The sequence below is a fragment of the Arachis hypogaea genome, chromosome 13 (assembly GCF_003086295.3).
Source record: "Arachis hypogaea cultivar Tifrunner chromosome 13, arahy.Tifrunner.gnm2.J5K5, whole genome shotgun sequence".
Classification (NCBI taxonomy): Eukaryota; Viridiplantae; Streptophyta; class Magnoliopsida; order Fabales; family Fabaceae; genus Arachis; species Arachis hypogaea.
Window position 1 is genome coordinate 112,580,850 of NC_092048.1, and position 14,964 is coordinate 112,595,813.

The window sequence follows — 14,964 nt, forward strand, 5'->3', positions numbered from 1 at the left end:
ATTCTTCCTCATTTTCACACAACACAACCCTCTCTTCTCTTCTTGGCCAAAACACACCTCCCCCCTCTTCTCCATTTTTTCTTCTTCTTCTTCTTCTTCTTCTTCTTCTTCTTCTTCTTCATCTTTTCTTTCTTCTCTTGCTCGAGGGCGAGCAAAATTCTAAGTTTGGTGTGGTAAAAGCATAAGCTTTTTGTTTTTCCATTACCATTGATGGCACCTAAGACCGGAGAATCCTCTAGAAAAGGGAAAGGGAAGACAAAAGCTTCCACCTCCGAGTCATGGGAGATGGAAAGGTTCATCTCCAAAGCCCATCAAGACCACTTCTATGATGTTGTGGCCAAGAAGAAGGTGATCCTCGAGGTCCCTTTCAAACTCAAGAGAAATGAGTATCCGGAGATCCGACATGAAATCCAAAGAAGAGGTTGGGAAGTTCTAACAAACCCCATCCAACAAGTCGGCATCCTAATGGTTCAAGAGTTCTATGCTAATGCATGGATCACTAGGAACCATGATCAAAGTAAGAACCCGAACCCAAAGAATTATATCACCATGGTTCGGGGGAAATACTTAGATTTTAGTCCGGAAAATGTGAGGTTGGCGTTCAACTTGCCAAACATGGAAGAGAACGCACGCCCCTACACAAGAAGAGTCAACTTTGATCAAAGGTTGGACCAAGTCCTCATGGACATATGTGTAGAAGGAGCTCAATGGAAGATTGACTCAAAAGGCAAACCGGTTCAACTAAGAAGACTGGACCTTAAGCCTGTAGCTAGAGGATGGTTGGAGTTCATTCAATGCTCAATCATTCCCACTAGCAACCGGTCTGAAGTTACTATAGACCGGGCCATCATGTTCCATAGCATCATGATTAGAGAAGAGGTGGAAGTTCATGAGATTATACCTCAAGAACTCTACAAGGTGGCTGACAAGTCCTCCACTATGGCAAGGTTAGCCTTTCCTCACCTCATTTGCCACCTATGCAATTTGGCTAGGATTGACATAGAGGGAGATATCCTCATTAAAGAGGACAAGCCCATCACTAAGAAAAAGATAGAGCAAGCAAGATAGCCCATTCATGGAGCTCAAGAGGAACAGGAAGCTCATCACCATGAGATCCCGGAGATGCCTCAAATGCATTTTCCTCCACAAAACTATTGGGAGCAAATCAACACCTCCCTAGAAGAATTAAGTTCCAACATGGGACAATTAAGGGTGGGACATCAAGAGCACTCCATCATCCTTCATGAAATTAGAGAAGATCAAAAAGCAATGAGGGAGGAGCAACAAAGACAAGGAAGAGACATAGAAGAGCTCAAGGACATCATTGGTTCCTCAAGAAGGAAACGCCACCATCACTAAGGTGGATTCATTCCTTGTTCTTATTTCTTTTGTTTTTCGTTTTCTATGTTATGTGCTTATCTATGTTTGTGTCTCCATTACATGATCATTAGTAGTTAGTAACTATGTCTTGAAGTTATGAATGTCCTATGAATCCATCACCTCTCTTAAATGAAAAATGTTTTAATTCAAAAGAACAAGAAGTACATGAGTTTTGAATTTATCCTTGAATTTAGCTTAATTATATTGATGTGATGACTAGGAGACATGTTATTTGATAATCTGAAAAATCATAAAAATGATTCTTGAAGCAAGAAAAAGCAGCAAAGAACAAAGCTTGCAGAAAAAAATAGGCGAAAAAAATAGAAAGAAAAAGCAAGCAGAAAAAGCCAAAAGCTCTTAAAACCAAGAGGCAAGAGCAAAAAGCCAATAACCCTTAAAACCAAAAGGCAAGGGCAAATAAAAAGGATCCCAAGGCTTTGAGCATCAGTGGATAGGAGGGCCTAAAGGAATAAAATCCTGGTCTAAGCGGCTAAACCGAGCTGTCCCTAACCATGTGCTTGTGGCGTGAAGGTGTCAAGTGAAAACTTGAGACTGAGCGGTTAAAGTCAAGGTCCAAAGCAAAAAAACAAAAGAGTGTGCTTAAGAACCCTGGACACCTCTAATTGGGGACTTTAGCAAAGTTGAGTCACAATCTGAAAAGGTTCACCCAATTATGTGTCTGTGGCATTTATGTATCCGGTGGTAATACTGGAAAACAAAGTGCTTAGGGCCACAGCCAAGACTCATAAAACAAGCTGTGTTCAAGAATCATCATACTGAACTAGGAGAGTCAATAACACTATCTGAACTCTGAGTTCCTATAGATGCCAATCATTCTGAACCTCAATGGATAAAGTGAGATGCCAAAACTATTCAAGAGGCAAAAAGCTATAAGTCCCGCTCATATGATTGAAGCCATGTTTCATTGATAGTTTGGAATTTATAGTATATTCTCTTCTTTTTATCCTATTTTATTTTCAGTTGCTTGGGGACAAGCAACAATTTAAATTTGGTGTTGTGACGAGCGGATAATTTATACGCTTTTTGGCATTGTTTTTAGTATGTTTTTAGTAGGATCTAGTTACTTTTAGGGATGTTTTCATTAGTTTTTATGTTAAATTCACATTTCTGGACTTTACTATGAGTTTGTGTGTTTTTCTATGATTTCAGGTATTTTCTGGCTGAAATTGAGGGACTTGAGCAAAAATCAGATTCAGAGGTTGAAGAAGGACTGCTGATGCTGTTAGATTCTGACCTCCCTGCACTCAAAATGGATTTTCTGGAGCTACAGAACTCAAAATAGCGCGCTTCCAATTGCGTTGGAAAGTAGACATCCAGGGCTTTCCAGAAATATATAATAGTCCATACTTTGCCCAAGTTTAGACGATGCAAACTGGCGTTCAACGCCAGCTCTCTGCCCAATTCTGGCGTCCAGCGCCAGAAACAAGCTGCAAAGTGGAGTTCAACGCCCAAACTGGCACAAAAGCTGACGTTCAACTCCAAGAAGGACCTCTACACGTGCAACATTCAAGCTCAGCCCAAGCACACACCAAGTGGGCCCCGGAAGTGGATTTATGCATCAATTACTTACTTCTGTAAACCCTAGTAGCTAGTTTATTATAAATAGGACCTTTTACTATTGTATTAGACATCCTGGATCTTTGGATTATCTTTTGATCTATTGATCACGTTTGGGGGCTGGCCATTCGGCCATGCCTGGACCTTCATCACTTATGTATTTTCAACGGTAGAGTTTCTGCACTCCATAGATTAAGATGTGGAGCTCTGCTGTTCCTCAAAGATTAATGCAAAGTACTACTGTTTTCTATTCAATTCATCTTATTTCGCTTCTAAGATATTCATTTGCATTTCAACCTGAATGTGATGAATGTGACAATCATTATCATTCCCTATGAACGCATGCCTGGCAACCACTTCCGTTCTACATTAGATTGAATGAGTATCTCTTAGATCTCTTAATCAGAATCTTCGTGGCATAAGCTAGATTGATGGCGGCATTCATGAGAGTCCGGAAGTGTAAACCTTGTCCGTGGTATTCCGAGTAGGACTCTGGGATTGAATGACTGACGAACTCCAAACTCGCGAGTGCTGGGCGTAGTGACAGACGCAAAAGGATAGTAAATTCTATTCCAGTATGATCGAGAACCTCCAAGATGATTAGCCATGCAGTGACAGCGCATCGGACCATTTTCATAGAGAGGAATAGGATGCAACCAACGACAAGGGTGATGCCTCCAGACGATTAGCCGTGCTGTGACAGAGCATTTGGACCATTTTCCCGAGAGGATTGAAAGTAGCCATTGGTACCGGTGACATCCTTACATAAAGCCAGCCATAGAAAGGAGTAAGACGGATTGGATGAAGACAGTAGGAAAGCAGAGGTTCAGAGGAACGAATGCATCTCCATACGCTTATCTGAAATTCTCACCAATGATTTACATAAGTATTTCTATCCTTATTTTAGTATTAATTTCGAAAACCCCATTACTATTTTATATCTGCCTAACTGAGATTTACAAGGTGACCATAGCTTGCTTCATACCAACAATCTCCGTGGGATCGACCCTTACTCATGTAAGGTATTACTTGGACGACCCAGTGCACTTGCTGGTTAGTTATGCGAAGTTGTGAAGATATGTTTAGACCATGGTTCTGTGCATCCATCGCCAGGGAATCAATTTCAAACAATAATTCACAACCTGAGTAACAATTTCGCATACCAATGGCTATATATGCAACTGACGCGAACGCGTCAGTCACGCGTCTGCGTGACCAAATTTGTGCTTTTAGCACACTTCTTGTCCCAAGCTGGCACAACTCTCTGCCCAAACGCTCTTTTACGTCGAATTTGCAGGTCACGCGATCGCGTCGGTGACGCGACCGCGTGAATGACGAAAATCACAAACGACGCGAACGCGTGAGGTACGCAATCGCGTGGGATTGTTTGTGCGAAAGGCTCCATTCTGGCGTCACTCCTGCGCAACTCTCTGTAACTTTTTATTTTTTCTCGCACCCCTAGATGACGCGTTCGCGTCAACGACGCTGGCGCGTCGGGTGCTCTTTTTTTTTTAAATATAGCTTGAGGTGTTCGGTTCCTGGAAGAACATAGCTGCATGATCAGAAAAGTAGTAAGAACTCAAAAAAATAAAATAAAATAACTAAGAAAACTACTACTACAAAAAATAGCTAAGGATACGAATTTATCGGGTTGCCTCCCGACAAGCGCTTCTTTATCGTCACTAGCTTGACGGTCAGCTCCTCTAAGGAGGAGGATCATAGGGGCTCAGCTCTTCACCCCTTACTTTGAAATTCTTTCGTGTGTGTCCATAACGTAGCTCAATATGCTCCAGAGAGAGGATTCTGATTACTGTATAAACCCATGCTGGATTGCTGGTCAACACCACCTTCATTCTTGGGGAGAAACCTTCAGTGGGGATCTTTTTGTTTCTCCATCCTCTAGGTATTTTTTTCTTTTTGGGGACCTCCTCCTTGGTGGATGACGCAGTTCCAACACCAAACTTAGGTTTGATATCAGGCGGAATTTTATCGGTTGTCACCACAGGAGGTTTGAGTTGCAAATTCTGCTGTGCATCATTCAGGGGTTCTTGAAGGTTTGGATCAATAAGCTCATCCTGCATGCACCTCTCTTCTTCACCTGTTGAATGTACATCTTTGAAGACATGAAAGACCAGTTGCTCATTATGCACTCTAAGCACTAATTCACCCACTTCTACATTAATCAGAGTTCTTCCAGTGGCTAGAAATGGTCTTCCTAGAATTATAGAGGCATTCTCATCCTCCCCTGTGTCAAGAATCACAAAGTCTGCTGGGAGGAAGAACTTACCCACTTTAACCAAGATGTTTTCCACTAATCCGTATGCAGACTTCATAGATTTGTCTGCCATCTGTAATGCTATCTTTGTGGGTTGTGCCTCTTGGATTTGCAGCTTCTTCATCACAGATAAGGGCATTAGATTTATGCTTGCCCCTAGATCACATAGGGCTTTCTCAAAGGTTGTGCTCCCAATGGTGCATGGAATTTGAAAGCTCCCTGGATCTGGCATCTTCCTTGGCAAGTTATTCTGAATGACAGCACTACATTCCTTAGTCAGGACTACTGTCTCATCTCCCTTTAAACGCTTTTTCTTTGACAACAACTCCTTCATGAACTTGACATAGATAGGCATTTACTCCAAAACCTCAGCAAAAGGAATATTGATTTGTAACTTTCTGAAGATTTCCAAGAACTTTGAAAACTGCTTGTCCTTGGTCTTCTTTTGAAGTCTCTGAGGATACGGCATCTTAGGCTTGTACTCAGGAGCCTTTGACAGTGTAGGATAAGTGTCAAGAGAGTCTGGGAATGGGTTGTCTGCACGCTTTGGAGGGGCGTGCTCTACTTCTTCCTTCTTCTCATCTGGAGCTTCTTTTTCAACTAGCTCTTCATTGGCCTTAGTCTCAGAGCCAGCTACTTTACCACTTCTCAATTGAATACCCTTGCAATCTTCTCCTGGGTTCACCACTGTATCACCTTGAAATGTACTTGCAGACCTCTCAAGTATTTGCTTGCTCAGTTGGCCCACTAGCACCTCTAAGTTTCTAATAGAGGCTCTGGTTTCTTGTATAACTTGTGCTTCCGTACTTGCCACTTGTTCACTTATTACGGTGATAGCCTTGCATTCCTCTCTTGGATTTGGAATTGTGTTACCAGGAAGGCTATTAGTGGTCCTCTGATCAATTTTATTAACCTTTGTGGCTAGTTGACCCATTTGAATCTCCATGTTCTTGATGGATGCTCTGGTTTCCTGTCTAAAACCTGTCAATATTGCTTCCAAATCATTGTTCTGCTGGAAACCGCCATGAGAACTATTGTTGAAGTTCTGAGGTCTCTGAGGTTGGTCCCTCCATCCAAAATTTGGGTGATTCCTCCATCCCTGGTTGTATGTCTTAGAATATGGATCATTGTTGGGATTCCTAGGACTACTCCCCATGTAATTCACCTGTTCATAAGAAGGTTGAGCATAATCATGATTATCATTTTGGACAAAATTACCTGCCATGTCATAGGAGATTTCTTGGGGTGGATTTTGAGTGTTTATAGCTGAGACTTGCATGCCACCCATCTGTTGAGTAAGTAGATTTATCTGCTGAGACATAAGCTTGTTTTGAGCAAGAAGAGCATTAACAGCTTTCACTTCCAACACGCCTCTCTTCTGAGAGGTATCAGAGTTCACAGGATTCCTGTTAGATTAGTACAGATATTGGTTGCTTGCAACCAATTCAATAAGCTCAATAGTCTCCTCTGGTGTCTTCTTCTTGTGCAATGAACCACCTGCAGAAGTGTCTAGGCTCATCTTTGACATCTCTCCTAAGCCTTCATAAAAGATATCCAGTTGAGTCCACTTGGAGAACATGTCCGGAGGGCATTGCCTAGTCAGCAGCTTGTACCTTTCCCAAGCTTCATAAAGAGTTTCACCCTCCTTTTGCTTGAAAGTCTGAACCTCCAACCTAAGCTTAGTCAGCTTCTTTGGTGGGAAAAATTTAGTGAGAAATTCTGTGACAACCTTTTCCCACGTATTCAGACTCTCCTTTGGTTGGGAATCTAGCCATAGCTTTGCTTTATCCCTCAGAGCAAACGGGAAAAGCATTAGTTTGTACACCTCTGGGTTCACTCCATTTGTCTTCACAGTATCACATATCTGCAAAAAATCAGATATAAATTGATTTGGGTCTTCATGAGGAAGACCATGATACTGGCAATTTTGTTGCACCAGGGTGACCAATTGTGGCTTCAACTCAAAGTTGTTTGCAGTTATAGGAGGCACCACAATACTTTTTCCATAAAGATCCGCAGTAGGGGCAGAATAAGAGCCAAGCACTCTCCTCTATTGATCATCCCCATTCGGATTTACCACATTGGCATTAGCATTATTTGCCATAGCGGATTCTGCAGCCTTGCAAAGTCTTGCTTGTTGTAAACGTTGCCTGAAAGTTCTTTCAGGTTCAGGATCAAAGTCTAAGAGCTGTTCTTTATCTCTATTCCTGCGCATACACAAGCAGAAAACAAGAAAAAAACGGGACTCTCTACGTCAGAGTGCAGAGAAGTCCCTGTGAGGTAACCTGTGTAAAATAATAAAATAAAAATACTAAATAAATAACTAAAAAATTCAAAAATTAAAAAAAAATTAAACAGAAAAATTAAAATAACATTAACTGAGTAACACCAAACTTAAATTCAGAAATTAAGAAAAGAAAAATATTAATACTAAAATATTTATTTATTTATTTATTTAATTATTTATTTATTTTTTTAATTTTTTTAATTTTTTATTTTTTTTAGCAAAACAAAAAAAAAAAGAAGAAACGAAGAAGAAGGAACAGGGGAGGGGGCAGGAACAAAAGAAAAAAATGTAATGGAAAAGAAAAAATAAAACGTAAAGGAAAAGAATTTTTTTTTCGAAAATACTAATAATAATAAAACAAATTTAATTAAAAGAAAAATTATCTAATCTAAGCAATCAAACAACGAATAGTTATCAATCACAGTCAATCCCCGGCAACGGCGCCAAAAACTTGGTGCGGTTTTTTTTATAACCACACTTACTAACCGGCAAGTGCACCGGGTCGTACCAAGTAATACCTTACGTGAGTAAGGGTCGATCCCACGAGGATTGATGGATTAAGCAACAATAGCATTTGATAGGATTAGTTAGACAGACAGAAAATAGTGTTGAGATGCAATATAAAAGACATTAAACAATATCAAAAATATTGAAGAAAGGCAAGTAATTAAGATGGGAATAATATATGGAGAAGATAGTTAAGGTTTTAGAGTTATCAATTTTTCCGGATTAACTTTTCTTACTAACTAATTTAATTATGCAGGATTTAATTTATGGCAAACTGTATGTGACTAGACCCTAATTCCTTAGACCTTCCTAGTCTCCCCTAAAATTCATTAACTGCCAATTCCTTGGTCAATTAATTCCAATTAGAGGGTTAATCAATTTCTAGTTTATATGCCACAAAAACTCTAATTATCCAAGAGGTAAAAGGATTATATGTCACGTATCCTATTAAATTCAGATAATTAAAATTTAGGAGAAATAGTTTTCAAGCTGTTGTTCAGGTAAAGAGCTTTTCCAAGTTTTACAAGAACTCAAATAGAAAGAGGGTCATACTTCCGTTCCACCCAAATTCATAAAATAAAGAGCGAAAACAATTCTTAAATTATAAATCCACACATAAATTAAAATAGTAAAAGCAATAAAATTAATCCATAGAAATAGACAGAGCTCCTAACCTTAACAGTGGAGGTTTAGTTGCTCATGGAAAAGAGAAAATAAGGATTCAGGTAAAAATGTACAGAGTTTTCAATATGATGGCATCAGATCCCTTTTTATAACTAATCCTAATAAATTTAAAATCTAATATTTAAAATTAAACTTAAAATAATATCTTTTCCTAATTTAAGATTTGAATTTAAATTTGAATTAATTAACAGATCTTCAGTTGATGGGTGGGGACTACTTGTTCTGTCCATTCTGCAGCTTCTAATCTGTGTTTTCTGGGTTGAAAATTGAGTTAAAACAGCCCAGAAATCGCCCCCAGCGTTTTTCTGCATTTTTTGCACGTGGCACATGTGACGCGTCTGCGTCGTCCAAGCGTTCGCGTCATTTGTGCAGATTCCAGTCCACGCGTTCGCGTCAGGCACGCAATCGCGTCATTGCGATTTCCTCCATTACGCGCGGTCGCGTGAGCCATGCGTCCGCGTCGGTATTCGCTGGTCATCTCCTTGGCTTCTTCTCTTTCTCTGCAGAAACTCCATCAAATTCCGCCAAATGCTACCTAAAATAAACAGTATTGTACAAAACTCAAAATAACATCCATAGTGGCTAAAATATAATTAATTCTTAATTAAATTCAATAATTTAGATGCAAATTCACTAGAAAAAGATAGACAAGATGCTCACGCATCACGTGAAAGTTGAATGCTAATTATTAAGTCAAAGAGTTACATTGAAGCCTCAATAATAATAGAAACTCAAAAGTTGAATGCTTTCTTTACTCATTAGTATGAACTCCTTGATTTGGGGTTGTGAAAAATAAAAATTTACTTTGGATATAGATAATATATTAAAATAGAGATAAAATAAAAGGGTAAAATGAAATTTGGTGTGTTGTGGTTGGATGAAGATTTTGAAATGAAGAAGATGGAATGGAAGAGGAGATAAAGGAAAAGAGAGGGTTTGGTTTTGATTTGTATGAAGAAAATGAAAATAAAAGAGGGAAGGATCAGGGAAGGCTCGAGAGAATAAGAAGGGGGAAGGGGTTTAAGTGGGGGCATGTGCCCCCACGTGACTATGCACTTCTGTTTCCTTTTTTTTTCTTTGTGGGTATAACATTCCCTCCCCCTTAAGAAATTCAGTCCCCGAATTTTGAACTCATATACTACGATAGATGTGATTATTACCTTCAGACTCAAATAAATACGGATATTTATCGCGCATGGCATCCTCTACTTTCCAAGTTGCTTCTTCTATCGAATGATTCTTCCAAACAACTTTCACAGATGCTACTCTTTAGAACGTAGTTTCTTTACTTGGCGATCGACTATAGCCACTGGTTCCTCTTCAAATGATAAATCCTCCTTTAGCTCTATGGCTTGTGGTGCAAGCACATGAGATGGGTTGGGAAGGTATTTGCACAACATTGATATGTAAAAAACTGGATGAATCATAGACAACTTCAACGGTAGTGCCAAGCGATAAGCAACTGCACCTATTCTGTCCAAAATCTCAAATGGACCAATGTAACGAGGATTAAGCTTGCCTCTTTTTCCAAACCTCATCACTCCTTTCATAGGCGACACTCGAAGAAATACCTGATCACCCACTGAAAACTCTAAGTTACGCCTTCTGTTATCAACATAAGCCTTCTGCCTACTCTGAGCTGCTAATAAACGTTCTCTTATTATGCGAACCTTCTCAACTGCATCTTGTACCAAATTTGGCCCCAAAAGCTTAACCTCACCAACTTCAAACCACCCAATAGGTGACCTGCATCTTCTCCCATAAAGAGCCTCAAATGGTGCCATTTGAATGCTGGCTTGATAACTATTATTATAATAGAACTTGATCAAAGGTAGATAGCTGTCCCAATTTCCACCAAAATCTAGAACACAATACCTTAACATGTCTTCCAATGTCTGGATCGTCCTCTCTGATTGTCTATCGGTTTGAGGGTGAAAAGTTGTGCTAAGATCCAGATGAGTACCTAACGCTTTTTGTAAAGATTTCTAAAAATGAGAGGTAAAATGGGGCCCGCAATCTGAAATAATGGACACTGGACTTCTATGTAGTTTAACTATCTCATCAACATAAAGTTGAGCATACCGAGCTGCACTGAAAGTTGTTTTCACCAGAAGAAAGTGAGCTGACTTCGTCATTCTATCCACAATTACCCAAATTGAATCAAAACCTTTAAAACTACAAGGTAAACCTGTTACAAAATCCATCGTAATCCTTTCCCACTTCCATTCAGGTATCTCAATTTGTTGCAATAACCCAGCAGGTCTTTGATGTTCAGCTTTAACCTGTTGGCAGGTTAAGCAATGAGAAACAAAAACTTCTATGTCTCTCTTCATGCCTTCCCACCAAAACAATTGTTTCAAATCTTGATACATCTTATTGGAGCATAGATGAACGGTATACTTAGAATTGTGAGCCTCCTCCAAAACAGCTTTCTTCAAGTCATGGTTATCTGGCACACATAAGCGTTCACCACAACGCAAAACATCTTGATCAAGAGAAAAGTTTGAGTCCCTCTGGTGCACAAAAATTACTTCACAATGTAATTTCGCACAACTAACCAGCAAGTGCACTGGGTCATCCAAGTAATACCTTACGTGAGTAAGAGTCGAATCCCATGGAGATTGTTGGTTTGAAGCAATCTATGGTTATCTTGCAATTCTTAGTCAGGAAATCAATTATATTTATCAGTTGAATTGCGAATAAACAAGAGAGCATGGATTAAAGGTTACTTGTTATGCAGTAATGGAGAATATGTTGGAGTTTTGGAGATGCTTTGTCTTTAGAATCTCTGCTTTCGTCTGTCTTCTGATTCACGCATGCACGTCCTCCTATGGCAAGCTGTGTGTAGGTGGATCACCGTTGTCAATGGCTACCATCCATCCTTCCAGTGAAAAGGGTCCAGGTGCGCTGTCACCGCACGACTAATCATATGCAGGTTCTCAGTCGTACCGGAATAGGATTTACTATCCTTTTGCGTCTGTCACTACGCCCAGCACTCGCGAGTTTGAAGCTCGTCACAGTCATCCAATTCCAGAATCCTACTCGGAATACCACAGACAAGGTTTAGACCTTCCGGATTCTCATGAATGCCGCCATCAATCTAGCTTATACCACGGAGATTCTGATTAAGGAATCTAAGAGATATTCATTCAATCTGATGTAGAACGGAGGTGATTGTCAGACACACGTTCATGGATTGAGGAAGGTGATGAGTGTCACGAATCATCACCTTCTCCATAATTAGGCGCGAATGGATATCTTAGATAGGAACACTCATGTTTGAATGGAAAACAGAAATACTTGCATTAATTCATTGAGACACAGCAGAGCTCCTCACCCCCAACAATGGAGTTTAGAGACTCATGCCATCAAAGAGTACAAAGTTCAGATCTGAAATGTCATGAGATGCAAAATAAGTTTCTAAAAGTTGTTTAAATACTAAACTAGTAGCCTAGGTTTACAAAATGTGAGTAGACTATGACAGATGGTGCAGAGATCCACTTTTGGGGCCCACTTGGTGTGTGCTGGAGCTGAGACTTAAACAATTCACGTGCATAAGGCTGTTTTGGGCATTCAACGCCAGGTTTGGATCCATTTCTAGCGTTGAACTCCAACTTTTAATCCTTTTCTGGCGCTGGACGCCAGAATTGGGCAGAGAACTGGCGTTAAACGCCAGTTTACGTCGTCTATCCTTGAGCAAAGTATGGACTATTATATATTGCTGGAAAGCCCTAGATGTCTACTTTCCAACGCAATTAGAAGCGTTCCATTTCGAGTTTAGTAGCTCCAGAAAATCCACTTTGAGTGCAGGGAGGTCAGAATCCAACAGCATCAGCAGTCCTTTTTCAGCCTGAATCAGATTTTTGCTCAGCTCCCTCAATTTCAGCCAGAAAAATACCTGAAATTACAAAAAAACACACAACTCATAGTAAAGTCCAGAAATATGAATTTTTCCTAAAAACTAATGGAAACAAACTAAAAACTCACTAAAACATACTAAAAACTATATGAAATTAACCCCAAAAAGCGTATAAAATATCCGCTCATCACCCTCCCATTGCGAACATCTTCTATAAGCTTCCTTAGTTTTGGGTCATCACGTTGTGCAGCCTTGATCTGTTCTATTAGGGAAGATTGGGCTCGAACATGTGCTAAGAAAACTCCTGATTCTCCAAGGTCAAATTGAATTCCACCGGCCTCCAATTGATGGACTTCTTTAACAATTGGTCTCCTTGCAAGAGTGATATGGGCCAAGCTACCCATAGATTTTCTAATGAGGGCATCTGCTACAATATTTGCTTTTCCAGGATGATACAAAATAGTACAATCGTAATCTTTTAGCAACTCCATCTATCTCCGTTGCCTCAAATTTAAATCCTTTGGTTGAAATATATACTTCAAACTCTTGTGATCCGTATAGATCTCACAGGTCTCACCATGAAGGTAGTGTCTCCAAATCTTTAAAGCAAAGACGGCCGCTACCATTTCCAGGTCATGAGTTGGATAATTCTGCTCATGCTTCTTGAGTTGTCGCGAGGCATAGGCAATAACGCTGCCATGCTGCATCAATAGACAACTCAGTCCTATCCGAGATGCATAGCAAAAGACTGAGAATCCCCCAGACCCAGAAGGTAAAACAAGAACTGGTGCTGAGGTTAGACAAGCCTTAAGTGTCTGGAAACTTTCCTCACAAGCTTTTGACCATTGAAACTTCACATTCTTCTGAGTTAACTTGGTTAATGGTGCCAAAATTCTCGAGAAGTCCTTGATGAATCACCGATAGTAGCCGGCCAACCGTAGAAAGCTACGAGTTTCTGTCACTGTAGTAGGCCTTGGCCACTTCTGAACGGCTTCAACCTTTTTTGGATCCACCATGATTCCATCTTTTGATACCACATGTCCCAAAAATGTCACTTGATCAAGCCAAAACTCAGATTTAGAAAACTTAGTATAAAGCTTGTGATCCCTTAAGGTTTGTAACACAATCCTCAAATGATACTCATGCTCCGTAGCACTTTTCGAATACACCAAAATATCATCGATGAAAACGATAACAAAGCGATCTAAGAAAGGTTTGAAGACTCGATTCATTAAGTCCATGAAAGCTGCAGGCGCATTCGTCAGATCAAAGGACATTACTAAGAACTCATAGTGCCCATAGCGAGTACGAAAAGAAGTTTTTGGAATATCTTCCTCTTTTATCTTCAATTGATGGTACCTTGAACGCAAGTCGATTTTTGAGAAACAGGTAGCTCCTTGAAGTTGATCAAACAAATCATCAATCCTTGGCATAGTTATCTTATTGAGCTGACGATACCCGGTATGTCAAACTTCACAGTTTTGGAATAACAGCCCACATCAGCATGACAAGCTGCTAACCAATCCATGCCTAGGATGACATCAATATCTTCCATTGGTTCTAAAAGGATCAAATCAGCTAAGGTTTTAACCGTATTAATTCTAACAACACAAGACCGAAACACGACTCGAACCACCGTGGAGACTCCAAGTGGAGTGCCAACATGAAATGGGTGGGATAACAGTTCAGGTTGTTTATCGAAATGAGATGCAAGATGTGGAGATACATATGAATAATGAGAACCCGTATCAAATAACACTTGAGCATCTAAAGAACAAACTTGTAAAGTACCTGCCACCACAGCATTAGAAGCCTGAGCATCTTGACGTGTTAAAGCATACACACGTGTCTGACCTCTTACTCTTTAGCTCCCTCCTCTGTTATAAGTCTGACCCCTACCACTAGCTCCTCTACCACTAGGACCAGAAGAATTTCGAATAGACATAGCTGAAGAAGATGGCATTGGTGTGGTAGGACATGCAATACCTGGAGCAAAGCCTCCTCTAGGATTTGGACAATCCCTCCTAAGATGACCAGATTGACCACAACCAAAACATGCACCAGTAGCCTTGAAACATATACCGGAATGGTAGATCCCACACCACTAACAGTAAGATTTAGTTGGTCTTGTCTGATTAGAACCATGTCCGCTAGATTGAGGGGTGCCCCCAACAAAAGGTCTTGGACTTGAAACACTCATAGGAACAGATCCAGAAGAAGCAACCCCACCGAAAGATGTTTGAGGACGAGCTCGATAATCCGAATAACCTTACTGATTAGTCTGACCATGATGAAACTGAAATCCTCCTGAACTAGATCCACCAGAAAATTGTCCCTTCATCTTGGGCTTCTTACCAACATCCTTAAAAGCATTTCTCTCCACTATCCCAGCTT

At 40.1% G+C, this 14,964-nt stretch overlaps 1 pseudogene; it reads right to left on the reverse strand.

The window, feature by feature from the left end:
• Window positions 1-9,973: 9,973 nt before the first annotated feature.
• On the reverse strand, window positions 9,974-14,715 carry LOC140177678 (uncharacterized; annotated as a pseudogene).
• Window positions 14,716-14,964: the final 249 nt, after the last annotated feature.